General features: G+C 43.1%; 1 long non-coding RNA gene and 1 pseudogene across 1 annotated transcript; one reads left to right on the top strand and one right to left on the bottom strand.

Annotated features, from left to right (window-relative positions):
• Nucleotides 1–3,980: 3,980 nt before the first annotated feature.
• LOC144376188 (uncharacterized) lies at nucleotides 3,981–19,272 on the bottom strand. The gene is made up of 6 exons (XR_013436384.1): nucleotides 17,873–19,272; nucleotides 17,263–17,336; nucleotides 12,164–12,391; nucleotides 4,786–4,907; nucleotides 4,465–4,559; nucleotides 3,981–4,223 (listed from the first exon to the last, which is right to left on the bottom strand). It is a non-coding gene; the product is annotated as an uncharacterized LOC144376188 (long non-coding RNA).
• LOC101973485 (UBX domain-containing protein 2A pseudogene) lies at nucleotides 14,279–15,186 on the top strand (annotated as a pseudogene).
• Nucleotides 19,273–20,505: the final 1,233 nt, after the last annotated feature.

Genomic DNA, 20,505 nt, shown 5'->3' with positions numbered 1-20,505 from the left:
CCTTTGTCAGAAATAAGATTTATGTGGATTTGTCTCTGTCTTTAATCCATTTTTAATTCGTGTGTGTGTGTGTGTGTGTGTGTGTGTGTGTGTGTCTGTGTGTTGCTGGGAACTGAACCCAGGGCCTCGTGCATGAGAGGGAAGCACTCTACAAACTTAGCTATGGCCCCAGCCCTAGTTCACTTGTATGTACTGTGTAAGATGCACAGTATCTTCATTACTTTGCTTCATTACTTTGCATGTAAATATCCTGTTTACCCAACACTGTACATGGATGAGACAGTCCATTCCCTATTGTAAGGTCTTGGTGCCTTTTCAGTAATGCCTGGGTTTGTATCTGAGCTCTCTCCTGTGTTAATATGGTATCCACTGTTCTCTTCTTTGTGTTAACTTTCATGTCAGTATCTTAGTGGATTTTATCAGAATCCTACAATATACTCTCAGTCACTTACTGTGATGCCTCTCCTTTGTCCTTTTTTGTCAGGAGGAGATGACTATTCATGACATTTTGTGGACTTATTGAATTAAAGGATTTTCTTTCTATACCAGGTAAGATTCATTGATAGGTTGACAGGAATGCCACTGAATCTCTTGTTGTGGTAACCTGGACATTTTAACAATATTTATTCTTCCGTCCATAAGCACACTATATCTTTCCATCTGTGTATGTGTTCATTTTCTTCCATCAATGTTTACTAATTTTCACTATACAGATCAATTTGCTTTCTTTGAATAACTTGGTTCAATCTTTCTCTAAGTATTTTGTTCCTTTGGGTGCTATTGTAAATGGAATATTATTATTTTTTCTGGTAGACGATTATTAAGGACAAGGAAATGCATCTGATTTTCTCAGGTGGGTTTTGTCTCCTGAACCTTGACTGAGCTTGTTCATTAGTTCTAACAGTTTTCATTGGAAAAGAGTGTGGCATTCTCTATGAAGAGGACATGTCCTCTGCCAACAGAGGCGGCCCTTTCTTGTTCCTTCCTGGTTTGGATTCCTGTGGTTTCTTTTTCCTCACAGATTCCTCTGTCTGGGGTCTTCAGCACTACATGGAACAGACATTGCTGCAGGGTGGGCAGCATCACCTTGGTCATGATCTTAAGGAAAAGTGTTTTATTTTTCAGCCACTGCATACAACGTTTGATGTGGCAGATTCTGTGTGACCTTTATTGTCTTGTGGTGCGTTCCTTTTTACCTAATTTCTGGAGGACGTCCATCATGAAAAAGTGTTGATTTTTTTCAGAATAGTTTTTCTATTCCTATTGAGATAGTAGAGTTTTTATCTTTCATTCTGTTTGAATTGGTTTATCAGATTGAATTATTTACGTGTTTTACCGCATTCTTGCCTTCTGGGATGACTCTCACTTGGTCCTAGTGAATGATTTAGAATGTTCTAATGAATTTGCTGGACCAGTATTTTGTTAAGGATGTTTGTGGCTACAGACATGAGATATATTGGTCTGTACCTGTAGTTTTTGATGTGGTTTTTGTAATATTACAGAAACTTTACAGTCTGGCCTATTCAAAGCTCATCCAAGTTGTGTTTAGAATGCTCCTTCTCAGACAGGAAAGAGAAAGCTAAGCACAGCCCCACCATAATTCCTTTCTGTGAACCTGAACGTGCCCTTCCTTCCTGCTCCAGGGGTGGACCCCACACATTGAGCAATCGCTGTGGGAGGCCAGGCCTTAGCACTCAATCTGTCTCCTGGTACCATTAGTCCTGCACCAAATCCTATAGGAAAAGCCACAAGTTCTCACTTGCATTCACTGCAGATTTACATCATTGATGTGTCCTCTATCAAATGAGGTCCTCTATAGAGACACCCTGACTACACCAATGTGTTCATGTAACAGCTTCCTTGACTTCTGTCCTTGTGGGCACAGATAGACCCACCTCAGCAGCCACAGTGTTCCTTGGTACATGGGGAGCAGATGTGGCCATCCACTCCTCTACATGACTCCAGTTCTGGCCATTTCCAACAGTGCTGGCAGGATAAGTACCTAGCTTTCGACATGCTGGATGAAGGAAGGGACACATGCTAAGAACTTGGAAGGGTGCTGCCAAATGATTCTGAGGAGTATCTGTGGCCACATCTCCCAGGGGATCTGCCCAGGCCTCCATCTCCTGTATTCTCACCAGGGCTGTTCAACAGGGGCCTTAAAACCTGCCCATCAGTGGGGACAAACGACCTCTCAGTGTTGACATTCAGAGGTTGAACATCTTTGACAGTTACTCAGTGCAGTGATTCTCTTTTGAATTGCAGGGATTTGTTCTTTGTCTCTGTGAGGTTCTGTGTGTCCCTGGGATATTAACCTTTGATTAGTCTAGGGTTTTAAGGAACACTTTGCTAGTTGTGAATTGTCTTTCTAAGTATCTATATTCTTTTTTTTTTTCTCCATCAGGATTTGGTATGTGACTTCTGACCCTTAGGTCAGAAGAAAATACTTTCAACTTCAATGTTATGAAAGTATTTTCTAAGAAACTCTTTTTACATATGAATGTAGAACTGCTAGGTGGGTGGCACATGACTACCCAAGTGACTCAGGAGGCTGAGGAAGGAGGATTCAAAGTTGGAGGCCAGTTTTCCTATCTTACATCCTCAGCAACTTAGTGAGACTCCATCTCAAAAAGAAAAAAAAACTCGGAATGTGGCGTAGTGTTAAAGTGCCCATGGGTTCAATCTCTAGTACTTAAATAAAGAAAACAAAACAAATAAAACAAAAATAAACAAATAATAGAAAACCTAAAAATCTTAGATCTATATGGGATTTACCATTCATAGAAAATTCAAGTGTAAACAGTCCCTTCTACTTTTATGTGGTCAAACAGAAGTTGGACTGCAGTGATGTGAAAAACTCAGAGGCGGCAAATCCCAGGGAGAGAATAATGACAATTCCCTGGAGACTAGCAGGAGGGAGAAGGGGAGGGAGTAGGAATGGGTACTAGACACAGGACAATGGGATGCAATTAAAGCTCAAAAGCTGGATTGTTTTAAAACAATATAGTCTTAAATTTTAAAATATTTGAACAAAAATACAAAAAAAAATAGAAAAAAAATGAAAGGTGGAAAGGGAAAGGGCAGCTCTGGGGTGGGAACAGGTGCAGGGGGCGCTCAGTGGGTGGGGCTGGTTGTGGGGCCACTAGGAGCCACATGCCTGAAGCTGCTGTTGAAGGTGGTTCTGATCCTGGTGCTCTCTCAGGTGGTGGAGGTGGTTATGGAAGTTGAGCTGGGTTTCTTATCTCTTCCTTTATCTTTATGTGTCCGTACAGACTACTGTATGTATGTTTCTAAGTGCTTTATTATTCTTCTTGGCTTGTTGTTGGTATTACCATAAAGGTTTTCTCTGTGTACTCTTCTGTTCTGTTCAGCACTGGTGTTCAGATTTATCTGCCTGATGACATGGAGCTGGATGTTGTTGTTTCTTCCTGCCGGATGTATTCCCTGTTACAAAGCAAACTTATCTTTTCTCCAGCCATTGAACTTAAGAGAGATGTGTGTGTGTGTGTGTGTGTGTGTGTGTGTGTGTGTGTGTTTCCAAATAAAACTGCTTTAAGTTTTAAAAGGTTTAGGTTTAGGCCAGGCTCAGCAATGGAGCAAGCCCCTGTCTCAATGAAAAAGGAGAAGACCATGGATGTAGCTCAGTGGTAAAGTGCCCCTGAGTTCCAGCCCAGTAACAAAGAAATAAGAATAAAAACATAAAAAAAATTTTAGACCTGTATGGCATTTGCCCTTCTGAGGAAACATAATTAGTCTCTCAAAACTTTATGCAGCCCAGAAGAAATCAGACTGCACTGGTTTCAAAAATACAGACTCAGCATATTGCATATTAGAAGCTAAGGGGTTGCTGGGGACTAGCGGGAGGGTGGGGAGGCAGTGGTCAAGGTTACTGAATTCCGGAAAATGTTCTGGAACTCCATAGTGGTGACTAGTGCACAGTTTAGAGAAGGCACTTGATGCCAAATAACTGAGTCTTTTAACAATGAAAACAAATCTTTAATTTTAAATAATAAAATAATAAACACATACAATAAAAACAAATAAACAAATGGCCTGGGAGAAGACCAGAGGCTCTGAATTCCTCTCTGGATGCAGTGCTGACTCAAGGGCCAGCAGGAGACATTGGTCTTGATTGTCCAAGGCAAGTGCGTCCAGCTCCAGTTCTCTATCAGATGTTGGAGGTGGTGGACCTGGAACGGGAGCTTCCACAAGCACCAGAGCGGCTAGAGGAGTAAAGGTCCACAGACTATCCATATTAGGTCCAGGGGCAGAATATTCCCTACTGCCTTTCATACAATTCCACACACAAACCCAACACCGGGCAGTGTTCCCAGAATGTACACAGACAATGACAGCTCTGCCTCTCATTGTTCCTGCCCCGCCCCAGTTCCTGTGCAGTATGCTCTGCTTGTCCCTCCCTGTCCCATTCTGACATACTCATAACCCAACCTCAGTCCTCCTCACCTTCGGCCTGTTCCTCCATGGGCTCCAGGTTTTTTGTCAAGGCTGGGACCTGGTGTCCTTGGTCCTCCACCTCGGGGCCTGTGACAGTGACCTGGCTGTGGACATTACCAAGTGGGTAGTGAGACAAATGCAAGTGAGGGAGTGAGGAGACCACCCAAGAGGGATGGGGGCAGCAGTATGAGAGGCCTGGCCTTTCCTACCATGAGGTCAGTGATCTTGGCACCCCACAGTTCAGAGGAGAGGGCTGAAGCTCAGAGAGGCCCAGGGCCAGTTCGAGGACTCACAGCTGTATGTGACCCTGTCACCCTGGGCAGGGCTTACCTTCCCAACATTTGGTACACCTCTTGTTGTATGGAGGAACTCGAGATGGTTGAGGCCGAAGAGGATGATTCAAAGAAGAAGATGGGCTCCAGGGTGTCCTCCAGGTCCCCCAGGGAGTATGCCTGGAACACATATCCAATGCTGGTATCCTCCCCTCTGTAGCCACCTTCTTGGTTGGGACATTGAGGAAACAGAGTCAGTGCCAAAGTGACCCACCAGAAGTGTCTGGGGATGGAGTCCAGTGCAATAGCCAAAGCACATAGGGGCTTGTCCCACAGAGGGACAGGAGAGCCCCAGCAGAGCAATGGCTGGCAGAGTTCACAGTGGAATTGCTGAGGGGATAGTCAGAAACACAGCAGCTTCAGGCCAGTGTGTTAGCTGAGCAGAGGTGGCAGCTCTGTGCACTAGGAGCTTATCCCCTGAGTCCCACCAGCACATCACCTTCTGGAGATGGGAAAACAGGCTCATCCCACACAGGAGGGTCCCTGTGTGAGGACACCCAGGACATCATTCTCTGTGGTGCTGTTGAAATGGCCCCAGGAGGGAATGAGGTCCATACTGCACAGCCTGAATGACTGTGGAACTGAGTCCCCTGGAAAGTAATCAGGCCCCAGGTCCCTAGCTCATGCTTTCACAGTCTGGGATGTGTTCCTTCAGTCATCAAGTACCAGAGAAATGGATGAACTAGCACAAGCCTTGTGATGTTTCAGCTAAACTCATCCCTAGTAATCCTGATGCTGTGTAAGACTTGGAGAGTGTGTGTTTAAGGACCGTCAGGCCATTGCTACCTGGAAAACTAAGCTAATAGTCAGTTGGATGGCAGATACAAATCATCAGAGAATTAAAATCACACCCATGTTGCTGTTCTGATGTTTTCACAAATATGGGAACAGTGACCTTGGATGAGTCCAAGAATGAGGCAGGCAGAGAGGGTGAGGAGGACGGGTTCAGATTTCTCATGGTGGGGACTCTGCCCCTCCACCTGACAATCCTACCAGGATGGTGTTCCTGGTGGTGTCTTTGCTCTTATTCACTTTTATTCTGCTCTGTCCGCTGCCAGTAGAGTCCCCTCTGTTCCGCCCTTACCCTGAGGCCCAGCTCCTGCCTACTGGTGCTTGGCTCTGGATATTCCTCCCTGCACATGGAGTTGGAGCTGAAGCTGCAGCTCCAACACTTGTTGAGGGTAAACTGTGGAAAGAATGGCAGACAGTGCCTGGTAGCTGGCCGGGAGCCCCAGCCCCTGCTCGCCTCCATTCAGGGTGTTTGTGTCTCTTGTGACCTTCTGCTCCCCCGACCTCATACAGATACTGTATCTCAGGCTTCTACCCTGTAGGACTGGAAATGACATTGGGTGCCCAGGATGTACCCTGGACACTTTCATTCCCCACCTTTAGTCTTTTCCTGGGTGTGACCATGATGTGACATGAGGCTCACAAAGTCACACCTCCTGCTTCCACCTCAGGTCCCTATTCTCCCCGACTGAGGAGCAAGGTGGTGGGGCTCTGCAGGGCTACTCACAGTGATAGTTTCTCCCGGATGTACTTCCCCAGGGCTATCAGGTGTTGACCTAAAGCTCCTCCTCGCACTTGCAGGACTGCCATTTGGAGTACTACCACCAGCAAGGCACTGGCAGCAGGATCTAAAACAGCATCGCAGTTGTTTCCAAAGGTTTTGTCTTCTGGGTGTCCAGAGGATGGGCTCTGGGGAAGGGGCCGTGCAGCCATAGGGGGAGCTCTGGTGGCGGGGCCTCCTAAAGGGTCGGCCTCCAAAGGGGAAGCAGGAAAACATGTTTTGGCTTTCAAAGTATTTCACCAAATGAACTGAGAGGAGGCGGTTGCTAGAATGTGGGTGCCTGGTTACTGGGTTCCAAGTTCTGTTTGGCTCTATGACCAAGGAAGGGAGGCCATGTCTTGGGGGTTCCTGGCCTAACCCATCCTCCACATAAGCCCATGTGTGTCCCTCTGTTGGCTCTCCTCCAGCCCCATGACTTTTTATGTGTGTACACAGCCAACGCCAACACTGGCCCCACATCCCTTGACAGGCCTGGGTGCAGCCAGGGTCCCAGATCTGAGGAGACACAGCTAGGTTTCAACCCAGCTTCTCCTCCTGTCCTCTCATGGGACTGTGGACAAGTCATCGTGTCTCTAAGGCTTAACCAGTGTTCCCCTGCACAGGGGTGTCATCCTAGAATCTACTTCCTAGCAAAGTCACCAGACATGTGTGAGATGACACAAACCATGTTGTCCCATGTCTATAATGCACAAAAGTAGAGCTAAAATATGGAAACAGGTAAACTGTCACATAGAGTAGAGCTAAGAACAGGCATTGTCTCCCGCCTCATGACTTTGAAAATGCCATTTTCCTTCCTGGCCTTCTTTCTCCATCTGCATCTTGAGGGGGTTGAAATGCAATTAGTGGGGATATCCTCACCTCCCAGAGCCACCCACCTTGTTACCTTGTTCTCTTTGGGATGACTGAGAGTAAGCACATCCCTGGGCACCTTAGGGACCCCCAACAATGAAATTCTGGCCTTTTCCCTATTTCCATTCTCTGCGTCCCAGTCAGGGTACATGGAGACGGGCTGCCCTTATTCCATGGAAGTGCTGTCTCTCTCCTCTTCTTTTGTTTTTGGTCTCAGGGAGTGATCCCAGGGGCGCTTAACCCCCAAGCCACATCCCCAACCTGGTTTCCTGTGTTTTATTTTGAGGCAGGTTGTCACAGTGTTGCTGAGGTTAACTTTGAACTTCTGATCCTCCTTCCTCAACCTCCCGAGCTGCTGGTATCACAGACGTGCACCACCATGCCTGGCCTCTCCTTTTCCATGTCACCTCCTGGGGCCTCCATTTTCTCTAACCTACTCTCTGATCTCCACGTGTATGCCTCTCTGTTTTTGTACCTATTGGGAGGCTGAAAAAATTACTGTCACATGGCAAAGGCAGGCAGGTGTCCCCAGGATCATAAAAGTTCTTAATCCAAAGGAAACACTATGGGAGATGACTGAGGCCTGAGCTAGGAAGTGAGGACTCTGCCTTTTCCTCTGGAGTCTGTCCTTGCCCTATTGTCTGGGCCAGTCCCTATGTGACACTGGGCCTCAGTTTCCCACTTGTCCAGTGAAGGGTTAGAGAGGAAGTGACACATAGGCCTTCTGCTGCATAGTTTCCCAGGCTGGGCAGGGTTGCAAAGGGTGGTGCTGCAGAGTCCCAAGTTACTGTTTTCCCAGGGTAGGTGCAGGTGTGCCCTGCTTGGTGCAGCCTGGCCTTGCATTCCCAGCATGTGTATGCTACCATTGGCACAGGCATGGAAACAGTGCCACGCACCACATACTGGGTCTGCCATCCTTCTTCAAATGTGAGATCCTTTTGTCTCATCTCCCCAGAATCAGAAAGTGTAATTAGCCTCTCTTCACTGCATGAGTGTGGGGGGAGGAGTGGATCCCCAAAGCGAATGTGAGGTGCCGTGACTAATAAAAGTGGGCTTGGATGGGGAGTCTGGTGAAGGCACCAGATCCACACAAATGCCTGTTACACTCTTGGTCCTGCCTCCTGATCAGACAGGATTGGGTATGTCCTAGAGGAGGGAAGGGTCTGGCCTGAGTTCACACGGTGAGTTAAGTAGATGCTGTGGCCTCAGTTGGAGTCCATTTGCTCCCCCACTGCAGAATACCCAGCATCATGTTAGTTGGCCATTTGATTTTTTTCTTGTAAGAAATCTCCCTTTAGATATTTTTCCCATTTATTTGGCTCATTAAGGTTTTCCAATTGTTAGTATATAATATTTCTGATTATTCATACCCTATTGGAAGGGTATCTGACATACATTTTCTGATTCTGTAGGCTCTCTTTTACACTCTTATTTTCTCTCCTGTACACACTTGTTCTTACTTTTATTTTATGAGTTTTAAGGATCTTATCAAGGAAGTCAGTACCCCTTCCAATGTGTTGGAATCTTTTCCACATTCCTGTAGCAATTTGGTGTTTCTGGTCTAATTCCTAGGACAAGTGAAAGATAGGGATTTATTTTCATCCTTCTACGCATTGCTATTGAATTTTCCCTGCCCCATTTATAAAGAGACTCTTGTTTTTCCAATGTGTGCTTTTGGCACCTTTTTCATAAATCAGATTTATGTGGATCTGTTTCTGTGTCTTTAATCCATTTTTAGTTTGTGTGTGTATGCACACGTACACGAACTCGCGTGCATCTGGTGCTAGGAATTGAACCCAGGGCCTCATGCATGCGAGGCAAGCACTCTACCAACTGAGCTATGTCCCAACCCTAGTTCAGTCTTATGTACTGTGGAAGATACAGGTCCAGCTTCATTCCTTTGCAAGTAAATATCCTGTTTTACCAGCACTGTACATGTAGGGTCTTGGTGCCTTTTCAGTAATGCCTGGGTTTGTATCTGAGCTCTCTCCTGTGTTCCATATTCATATGGTATCCTCTGTTGTCTTCTTTGTGTCATCTTTCACGTCAGTATATGAGTGGATTTATTAGAGTCCTGCAATATACTCGTAATCACTTAGTATGATGCTTCTTGTTTGTCCTTTTTTGTCCAGACGAGATGACTATTCATGACCTTTTGTCTTATTGAATTAAAGGATTTTCTTTCTATACCAAGTAAGATAGTCATTGCTAGGTCGACAGAAATGTCACAGACAGAAATGTCACTGAATCTCTTGCTGTGGGTAACCTGGACATTTTAACAATATTTATTCTTCCATCCATAAGCACACTGTATCTATCCATCCGTGTATGTGTTCATTTTCATTCATCAGTGTTTACTAATTTTCACTCTGCAGATCAGTTTGCTTTCTTTGAATAATTTGGCTCATTTTGTTACTAAGTATTTTGTTCCTTTGGATGCTATTATAAATAGAATATTTTTTTCTGGTAGATGATTATTAAGGACATGGAAATGCATCACTGTGGGTGATTTACCATTGAGCTACATCCCAGTTCTTTTCAATTTTTATTCTTTTAAGACAGGATCCTGCTGAATGTTTCAGGCTGTCCTGGAACTCATTATCCTCCTGCCTCAGCCTCCCTGTGTGAGCTCTCATCCAGCAAGGAGGGCCACAGAACAGAGTAGAGAAAGAGTGTGGCTACAGAGTCACTAATCAAGACCTCTGGAGACCAAGCAGGAAGCAGATCTGATTTTATTGCAGTTACCATGTATATATACTCAGGCAGTAGCTAAGCAGGTTACAAGCAGCCACCAACGCAATTTCTGCTAATTACCCTTGCAGCAACCAATTGAGGAGTGGGCTGTGGAGCAAGCACCGGGACTGCAACCCATGGCCTCATGCCCAGGGCTGTGCCTTCAGGGTAAGTGGTTTGCCACTCACATGCCTAGCACCAGGGGAGTCGCCTGCCACTGAGACACCCTTTTAGTGTATGCCACTTATACAGTAGTCCATGCTCTTGTCCCCACATCTCCCCCCTCTGAGTATGCTGCAAGGACTTCAGCCCAGCATTGCTGTTTGTTGTTGTTGTTCGGTGGCCTTTACATGAGTACATAAGCATCTCACAACACAAGAAAATATTATCACTATTATAAACAGTAATACCAGGGTAATAGCATTATGAGGATTAGTTAATTTGGCTATCAGATTAATATTAACATTTTTCCAATGTTCAGTCAATCCCTGGAAGAAAGAAGAGGTTGTCAAGATAGACACCTTAGTCTCATTGATTTTAGCAATTGCCTTAGTAAGGTTATGCATAGTCATAATATAGTTTGCCTCCCAAGAACTCTTAATATACTGAGAAAATTTGGAGAAGTGTAAGGTTACATTTTTAGACACAGCATATTGGTGACAGAAATACTATGGAATTCAGGGTCACAAATGAGCCTTTGCAACATAAACAGAAAATCTAGTTGTTCCTGGTGGAGGCCTAGTTCTTGCTAAATGACTTCAATAGCGGCTCAGGAGAGTTTATTTAAGTCATTTTAAATGGAAAAGGCTTCTGCCATGGCAGTAGACAAATTGTTTGAGTCTGAGCAGTCTGGATACTGTGGAGCAGCACAGTCGCTGTAGCAACGATGGTGGTTACTAGGACCCATAGATGTTGTTCTTCCCCAAAGAAATTCCTCTTATCAAGGAGACAAGGTACGGCAGTGACACATTGATTCTATGGGATGACATCATTACCTGAGGGGGGCTTTCCAAAAAGTGTTATTGGGTATGTTGGCAGCAAGGGTTTCTTGCATTTGCCATGGGGGAGTCTATGGCTATAGGTGGCATTAACTATCACTCTAAGGTCAGTAAGAGATAGCCCAACATATGACTTCTTAGAGTTATCTACAATAGTTTCATTAGCAAGAGCAAAACAGAAGGGACTGCCTGGATTATAGGTCTCATTATCTACTACGGAGAAACAAATAGGCAGAGTGGGTATGGAAATGCTGGTACGGTTACCTCCTGGATGGATAACTCAAGATCAATAATATTGGAATTATTAGAGAAAACCTTAGGTAAAGCCCCTTAAGCCTAAGCTCCAGTCCCATTACCACCTTGACCATCAGAGAGAGAGTCAGGGCAGAAACTTCTGGAGCAGCACCAGGACTGGAGCTCCAAGTGGATCCACAGCTAGTGCCAGTTTCTAAGCTACTTGAACATTCTCTCACAGTGACCCTTCCGCTCTCTTACCATTTTACTTGTTTTTCCTTTTTATTTTAGTAGTTTGTTTTAATTTTAATCAAAATTTAACATTTTACTCATTTTGAAATGCTTAGTTCAGTGCAGTGAAGTTCATTTTCATGTCGTGCAGCCATCACCCGTCTAGGTCCAGAGACATTTCCTCATCCTCTACCCATAGGAAGTCCCTCTCCCTTCCTCTGGTCATCTTTCTGTGAGATTCTTATCCTGGATTTTTTGTTTGTTTGTTTCACATCAGTGCACTAAGATTTCTATTGGCCAAATAATATTGAAGGTATTGATTACATTTTTGTTTGGTTAGAAGTCAAAAAACCAGATATGTCAAAGTTATATGTAAACAGTAAAGCCCCACAGTAAATATTTTGATAACATTGGGCTGGGAACATCTTTTCTGTGACATAAGTGTCAGGTGCCACAAAGGAAATGACTACTGCTCCTAGGGATACCCAAACCTCCTGAGTCAACTTTCCTTCTAGGACAAAAGACAAACTCCTAGAATTCAAAATGAAATCACCACATTGGGCAGAGAATGTCAGACACATTCAACCTCCCAGTGAACCCATACAAAACACACGATACTGAGGTATCATTTGCCTCCTTCACACTGACTGGTTCATGGCCAGCACTGGTGAACATGTGGGAGGCATCCCCTGGGAGATGGGGCCATGGACACAGAACTCTTTGTCAACAACCAACAAATTTCTACAAGAGTATACCTTTACCTAGCATGGCTAATGCTGGGGATTAATTCCACCTATGGACTTGGCACCATTTTTCAAGATTTCTTTGGAAGACTCCTTCACAGAAGATGTTGGAACAGCAAGGAACTGAAGCCCCCACTATCACCCATGTGGAGGTCTTTGGTGGAGAAATCTGCTGCAGAGAAACCTGTGCAGCTGCTGAGGTGGGTCTGCCTGTGCCCACAGGCAAAGGGGCAAGGAATCTGTTACCTGAAAAAAAATGATGCATTCATGATGTCTGTACTGAGATCACCAGTTTTAAAAGGATGTTTCTATAATTTAAACATCCCCAGAAATATATGTAAATGAACCTGTGCAGGAGAATGTGAGACAGACTGAAAGGGCCACAGAGAGACTCATGAGAGGGACCTTGAGTGATCTGCCCAGTCATCAATGATGCTCTCATGGGCAAGAAGTGGGGAATTTTTTCTTAATTAATTGATAAATAATTTTATTATAAAATAATATTCAATCATATAAAACTGCATTTATTAAATTTTATCGCTTTCTACACACACACAAAGTAAACTCTGGAGTTTCATTGTTAAGGGCATTTACTAAAAAAAAGTAATATTTCTTAAGAGTAAACTGCAGGCCTGTATTGGTGTTGCACACCTGTGATCCCAGCAACTCCAGAGGCTGAGGCAAGATGATAGCTGGTTCAGGGCCAGCCCCAGCACAGTTGCTAGGCCAAAAGCAACTCAGTGAGACCCTGACTCAAAAATTACAAAGAAAATGTGCTGGAGGTTTTTCTCTTTGGTACAGTACCTTTAGATTCAATCACCAGCACCAAAAAATGAAACAATACAAAAGAAGAAAGTGCAGAATTCAACATGAACTAAGAATATGAAAGACACAGTCTTCCTGTCATGGAACTATGCCCTCCCCATGAGATATTCATCATTCGTGTTCTCTCCATCCTGTGCAGGTCGGTGTGTTCTTTACTATTGTTATAATAATTATAACAACATGATAATAAAGGACACTATAATGTTATGAGACTAGTAAGTGTGCATACATTTTAGTATATTGGCCACAGTTTTCATATCTCAAGTCTCTGTGGAGTTGGTGCCTTCATGAGGAAGGCAGGGCTGGCAGCACAGAAGGGCAGAGGTAAGTTAAGATTAGATCACACAGTTCTGGAGGCCACTGTGGTCCCTGGTAAGGAACCAAGGGTCAGGGAACAACTGTATCAGCCCCTCCAGCTCCATAATTCAGCTTCACAGAAAAGCAGCCTGGCTCTTCATGAGATAAAGAAAATTACAGGAATTGGTCCCAGCTTAGTGGCAATGATTCCATCCATGGAGCCCCTTTTCACTCAGGGAAGTTCCTTCATGAGAAGGTCAGGAATCAGAGACCACCTTGAATGGGAAGGAGCCAGGTGCAATTCTCAGCTGCAACAGCAGGACACATTCAGCCTTTGTGAGCAAGAGAGGACTTTACAAAGCATATCAGTTGCTCATGGAAGCTGTTACAAGTTCACAGCCTTATGCTTGAAAGGCAGAACCTCAAACCACCCCTGTGCTACTCTACCAGGGATACACCCCTGCCTTAAAACTTCTTCCAATCTGAAAAAAATTATGCCAAAAATATTTTATATGTTTGCATCTATATGAAATCCTCAGAATATGTCAATTGAAAGAGATCGAAAGCAGATGAAAATTTTCCTAGGCATAGGAATTTGAGGATAGGTATTGAAGGGCAAAATGTTTCCTTTAGACACTTCTATCATGACTGAATCATTAAAAAAAGAGAACAGGTATACAGACCAATAATGAATAAAGACATTAATTAATAATCAAAAAACTCTCCAAAAAGAAAAGTCCAAAACCACATGGCTTCACTGGTAAATTTTATCAAGCACTTAAGGAAAAATTAAGAAGGATACCCTTGGCCCCACACTGAAGCACACTCTTCAGACTGCACAGAGCTGGCCCTGGCACCCACAAGGCACCCCTCGGACACCAAGGGAGTAGGGCTACATTGGTGTGGTGGGGCCACAGAGTCTGAAAGGTTGTTGGGGCAGCTAAGCGTGGCCCGGAGGGGCTCCAGCCTAGGGCCAGGGGTGGTGCCCCTGAGTTGGGGGCGATTGAGGACCCGGCCATGACCCATGCTCAGAGAGTCTTGTTAAATTGCCAAGGTGAGCCTTGAATTTGTGATCCTTCTGCCTCAGCCTCCCCAGTTGCTGGAATTAAAGTAACACAAAGAGAATGAAAGAAGAAGATAATCTTGAAAGTATAAAAGAGAAGTGGGTTTCTGAAACAGGATCCAACAATCAACCTCTTAGTGAATATTTTGTTGATAGCCTTTTTGAGAAAGCTCAGAAGGTTAGTGCCAAATGCTTGTCCCCCACTAAACAGAAGAAAGAAGTAGATAATAAGATGATAAGAATAAAATTATGGAAAAATGGATTCACAATCAATGATGATTTTAGAAGTTATTCTGATGGTGCAAGTCAGCAGTTTCTGAATCTATCAAAAAAGGGGAATTACCATCAGAATTACAAGGAATTTTTGATAAAGAAGAGGTGGATGTTAAAGTTAAGAAAAGTGAACTTTGTGTGTCTACTAAGCCTGTGTTCCAGCCCTTCTCAGGACAGGGTCACAGACTGTGGGAAATGCCACACCAAAAATTGTTTCTAAAGCAAAGAGTATTGAAGTTGAAAATAAAAATAATTTGTCTACTGTGTCACTGAACAACTTGGAGCCTATTGATAATACACATATCTTACTTAGCCAATGGGAAAAGGATTGTTCAGAAATTCAATACATCTCATAGGATAAGCCACATCAAAGACTTCATTGAAAAATATCAAGAATCTCAAAGAAGTACTCACTTTTCCTTGGCAACAGCACTTTCTTCAACTTGCGAGATGAGACACAGTGGAAGAAGCAGATTTACAGAATGCTGTGATTATTCAGAGACTCAAAAAAACTGCCAAACCTTTCAGAATTTTCATAGTATTGATTTTTGAGAGACACAGTAGAAATTTTGCAGCAAAATGATGGTTGTAAGTGAACATGCAAAAATGGGAGAAAGAACATGTCAGATTCACTAGACTTTTGGTGTGAGTGCTATTTAACCCTCTTCTGAAGAAAAGGTTTTAAATAATTTCAAGTTAAGGAAGTAACATGACTAGAAGCTATATTTAATGTACTTTTTCCAGAAGGCTACTCAAAAAAAATATACTTTCAAAAATCATTTCATCAGGGCTGAGATTGTGGCTCAGTGGCAGAGCATTCACCTAACATGTGTGAGGCACTGAGTTTGATCCTCAGCACCACATAAAAATAAATAAAGATATTGTGTGTTCATCTACATCTAAAAATATTTTTAAAAAACATTTCATCAACATACAGTATGTTAAGTAGCTATATCATTAAGAATATTAATATGGTATAAACAAATATATTATCTGCTTTAATCATTGAAAAAAAAGAAGGGTACTCTTTAAAATCTTAGAGGAACTGAACTGGAGTAAGCACTTCCAAACTTGATACCAAAGACAAATGCAGTTAGTACAAAACAACAGCAGTACCTACAAGCCAATATCTGTCATCTCCATACATATAAATAACAAAATACAAATAAACTAACTCATAGCACATTCAATTAATCATATACTAGGATCAAGGGGATTTATCCCAGGGATGCAAAAATGCTTCAAAAAACACAATTTAATGAGATAAACCACAATGACCAAATAAATGATTAAATCATATTAAGTCAGTAGGTATAGAAAAATTATTCTGAAAAGATTCAACATTCTTTATGATGAATATCCTCCAAAAATCTGGCAAAAAAAGGGATGTAGCACAAGATAACAAAGGTCAAACAGATGAAACAGATGAAAAATGAAAGCTTTTCCTTTAAGATCAGGACAAAGGTGAGGATGCCCACAATTCAATGACATCAATTCCAAATAGTGCTAGATGTTCCAGCTGGAGGAGTCAGGAAAAAGAAATGACAGGCATCCAAACCAGGAAGAAAAAGTTGTCTCTGTTGGCAGATGATAAGTTCTGTTCACAGAAAATGCTACAACCTCCACTAAAAACTGTCAGGACTAATTAACAAGTTCAGTCAAGATTCAGGAGACAGAATCCACCTTCAAAAATCACATCAATAATTACACCAGCTAAATTTACAATAGCCATGCTATGGAACCAACCTAGCTGCCCCTCAACAGATGAATGGATAAAGAAAATGTGGTCTGTATACACAATGGATATTCCTCAACCATAAAGAGGAATGAAATTATGGCACTTGCTGGTAAATGGATGGAATTGGAGACTGTCATGCCAAGTGAAATAAGTCAATCCCAACAACCAAGGCTGGATATTCTCTCTGATGCTAAGCCACAAGGCAGGGGGCAGATGGGAAGTAAAGAAGTTCATTCAATTAGACAAAAGGAGAAGAAAGGGAAGGGAATGGAAATAGGAAAGCCAGTGCAATGAATTAGGCATAACTTTCCTCTCCTTATATATGATGTGTAGCTCCACATCATGTACAACCAAAAGAAAAGGATCCTAATTAGAATAAGTTATGCTTCAGGTATGGATGGTATCTAAAAATACACTCTCCTGTCATTTATACCTAAAAAGAACAAAATATAGAAAAGATTATGGGCAGCCTATTGGGGCCGAAAGCAGGGAGTAGGCAGTGCCAGGACTGTCTCAACAGAGTCAGCCTGCTGGGAAGGGTGTGGCAAAGTGCACATGTCCATGAGTTAGGCACCAGCCACCTGGCAGCAGGAATGCCCAGCCCACCTAATCCAGGCAGAGCCCACCTGAGGTGCTGCCTGGCCACATCCAGCTGGAGACCCCTCAACCCACTAGCCCATGATCCTTGGGAGTGGGACAGGGACAGCCAAGCAGGTCAGAACACAGCATACTTTGTCACTGATCTCCCTGGGGTGGAGCAGCCCCACCCTGGATCACAATAACCAACTGCATCCTCATAACTCAAGAAATATGCACTAAAAAAATGAAACATTTATTTCTCTTCCACAATCACCTAGATGTCAATTAGCACAGAAGCAGAAAAGACATAGACATTTTAGCTCAAGCGTTTTTCATACTTACTTGATGTGCTCCTTCCTCAGCATCAGCATCTCATGAATATTCCTCCATGTTTTCTGGTATTTTTCTCACTGCTTCTATAATATTCAAAAAATAGATAAAATCATACATATTTTATATTCTCATGAGGATGGAAAAGGGGTCTAGCAGGTCATGTTCCTCTCATGGTGGTCTATGGATGCCACTGTAGACAGTGCCAAGCCTATAATAAGTGCCCCCAAAGACTCAAGTGTTTAACTCTTTCAGTCTGAGGTACTATCTGGATTTGGTGGACTCACTCCCAGGGAGTCCTTACTGGAAACAGGTCAGTAGGAGCATGCAAAGGAAGGGGATATTATGACTCCTGCCTCCTTCCCCTTGGCTTCCTGGCTATCAGAATGTCAGCAGCTTCCTCTGTCCTTGTTCCTGCCATGATGGACTGAAAAATTCTCAGGGCCAACTGAACATGGACTGAAACCTCTGAAATAATGAACCAAAATAACTTTCTTTCTTTGTAAGTTGATCTATCCCAGGTATTTCTAACAGTGATGGAAAATTAACAACGCCAATAATGCCAATGGATCAGCAGATGCCAGGGAGAAAAATACAACAAATGGGGTCTTATCACACTCACTTTTCTGAATCTTCTGTTCCTACTCCAAGGTGAGGGGGACAGTCCCTTCAAGGCAGCTCCTCAACTTGACTCCATTCCTTCTCCTGGCTGATATCAACAATAATAATGTGCAAGATGGACATGACCACAATGCTTCTTGCTCATATAGCAATGTGCTGCCAGTTTTTGACACAATGATCCAAAAACACACATAAAAATAAAAACACCAATAAGTTCAAGTAAGAGTTTCTGGGGAATATTTGCATTTTTCATTTTCCTGGGTACTGCCACATGGCTTTCCACCAAGGCTGGTCCTGCTAGGCTGTCATGGGTGCAGATGGCTGGGAAGGTGCATGATACTGTCTGGTATGTCTTTAAACATCCTTCCCTGCCTGGGGGAACTGGAGTCTTGCCCATCCATGATCTGGATCTGTACTTAGGTCTTCCTTCCCATGCGTCATCTCCTATATGTCTGCTACTCCTTCTTCCTTTGCAAGGAAAGTGCAACTTGTGATGAGTAAGTTTTTGCTGTTGAATGAACCCATGGGGGGATTTTGCTCAGGTTTCTGCTAAATTATGAATATAAATACATGCTGGTTTTCCAGGTCATTCATTTTGTTTTGATCAGTTACCTCCTCCCAGTTTCCTTTGGTACTTAAACCATGTAGGTCCTCTTAATTTGTCTTGCTATTTCAATATAAAATTCATGTAAGTCTACTTTGTCCACTAAATACAGTTTTGTTTTATGTCCCAGGAGTTTGAGAACAAACGGCTTTTCTTTCAGAGCTTTCTCAACAGATTTTAAATCTGCCTCGACAGTCAGTCCTCTTTAATCCATATGTTTTTGAGATGAGTGCTTCTTGAATTCTAAATGAAAATTTACTGGTCATGTTATTATTTATACTAATTCTATTAGATCTTTGTCAAAACAGAGCTTTTTCCTCTAATTCTCTGTGTCCTGTTAAGATATGTTTGTAGCCAAATATATAATTTTTTCAGTGGTTCCATGAACATGCAAATAACATGTTGTTTTCTGTTTATTCAAGCAACAATCTACTTACTAAATCCAAGGTATTTATTCTCTTTTAACTTGATCTAATTCTTAGAGAAACAAATTGAAACACCTCCCTATCAATGTGTGGTGTGTGTGTGTGTGTGTGTGTGTGTGTGTGTGTGTGTGTGTTGAACTTCCTGACCTTTCTAACAGCTTTGGCTTTGGGAATTTGGCCATCATCTGGCTTACTCCATGCAGGCTCCTCACTGCTTTACGTCTGCTGCAGCTTTGCTTTCCACCACTGCATCACACCACATGTTGGGACTGTAGAGTCCACCTGTCTGATGGTGATATTGCCCAGCCTGCCTTGCTTTAATTTGTAACTCTCTGAAAACTTAATTACTGCCAGCTCTTATTCACCATGTTGGTTCACATGCATTTTTTGTAAATAAAATGTGGCTGGCATTCATTTTTACATAGCATGCTGACACTCTCTCTGTGCAAAGGGAGATATTCTTTCCATTTCCTTTTGCTTAACTATGTACTTTGCCTTGGTCATTGCCTCACAAGTTACTATTTGTTTGTTTCCTTGCTAATTTGCCCAGCCCTTTCCCGGGTCTATTGCATCTCCCATCTCTGCTCTTCCAATGAACCTGAAGAAAAATCTAATGAGTACTCTGACTTCACATGCTTTTAGATATCTCTTTGTATCCCCAATTCTATACATCCTATAAATAAAAATATTACAATCCCAGTACATTTGCTATAACTGTTCAACATGCAGGTCACAAAGTTAATGTGTGCTTAAGTTGCTTTTCAAAAACTGGAAGTGTATTTTTTAGCTCAAAGCAGCTGAAAACCCCCACTCTTTCACTTCGGCCTGCACAGAAGTCCTTTGGCAAGCTTTTGAAGTCAAAAGGCCAAAAACTCCACCCTCAGATCATGCTACTGTGAACATTTTTTGAACTCCCAAAAGTGCTTTGTAGATTGCCTATTCACACAGACAACTGAATCCCTTCCTCAAATTACCTTTCATTGACTTTCTTGTCACATTAATGCCCCTAAACCTCAGGGAGGTGGTTTTGAATCTGCAGTCTCTCCCTACCAAACTTGGCCATCTTATGAATAAACTCTCTTTTGAGCAACTTGCAGATTCTGGGAAAATCACACTGTGAGGAAGGCATGGTTTTGTAACAGGCCTGGTTTTATAACACACAAACCCCTGTCTAGACCCCCAGAAGACTCTCTTTCACCCCTTTATCTTGGGGTTTAGTGAAGGAAAGAGTCTGCTCTTGAACATGTTTTCACTTTGGCCATTTCTTCAGAACTAAGACTGGTTTCTAGGGCAAGTTACTCTCTAACTAAAAGGTTGTCATTCCTCACCTCTCTTGCAGCTAAGAGTGACCTGCTCGAGCTGATGAGAAGGGAGCAGAAGGAATGTGAGGATGAGGGGATCAGCTTGCATGGAGCCAACCAAGCGGTGTGGCACTCTCTTTCCCTTTCCCTTAAAAAACCTTTTGAAATTCAGCATCTGGGGCCAGGGACAGACTCAGAGATGCCTCCAGAGAGCCTGGGGCAGAAAGACAGTGAGTTGACTGCACAGGTGCCATCCAGGTCAGCATTGAGCACCACCTCCAATTCTTTTATAGAGAAAGAAGAA

The sequence above is a fragment of the Ictidomys tridecemlineatus genome, chromosome 3 (genome assembly GCF_052094955.1).
Source record: "Ictidomys tridecemlineatus isolate mIctTri1 chromosome 3, mIctTri1.hap1, whole genome shotgun sequence".
Lineage (NCBI taxonomy): Eukaryota > Metazoa > Chordata > Mammalia > Rodentia > Sciuridae > Ictidomys > Ictidomys tridecemlineatus.
Note: the sequence above shows the minus strand (reverse complement) of the source record. Positions and strands in the feature narration are given on the sequence as shown.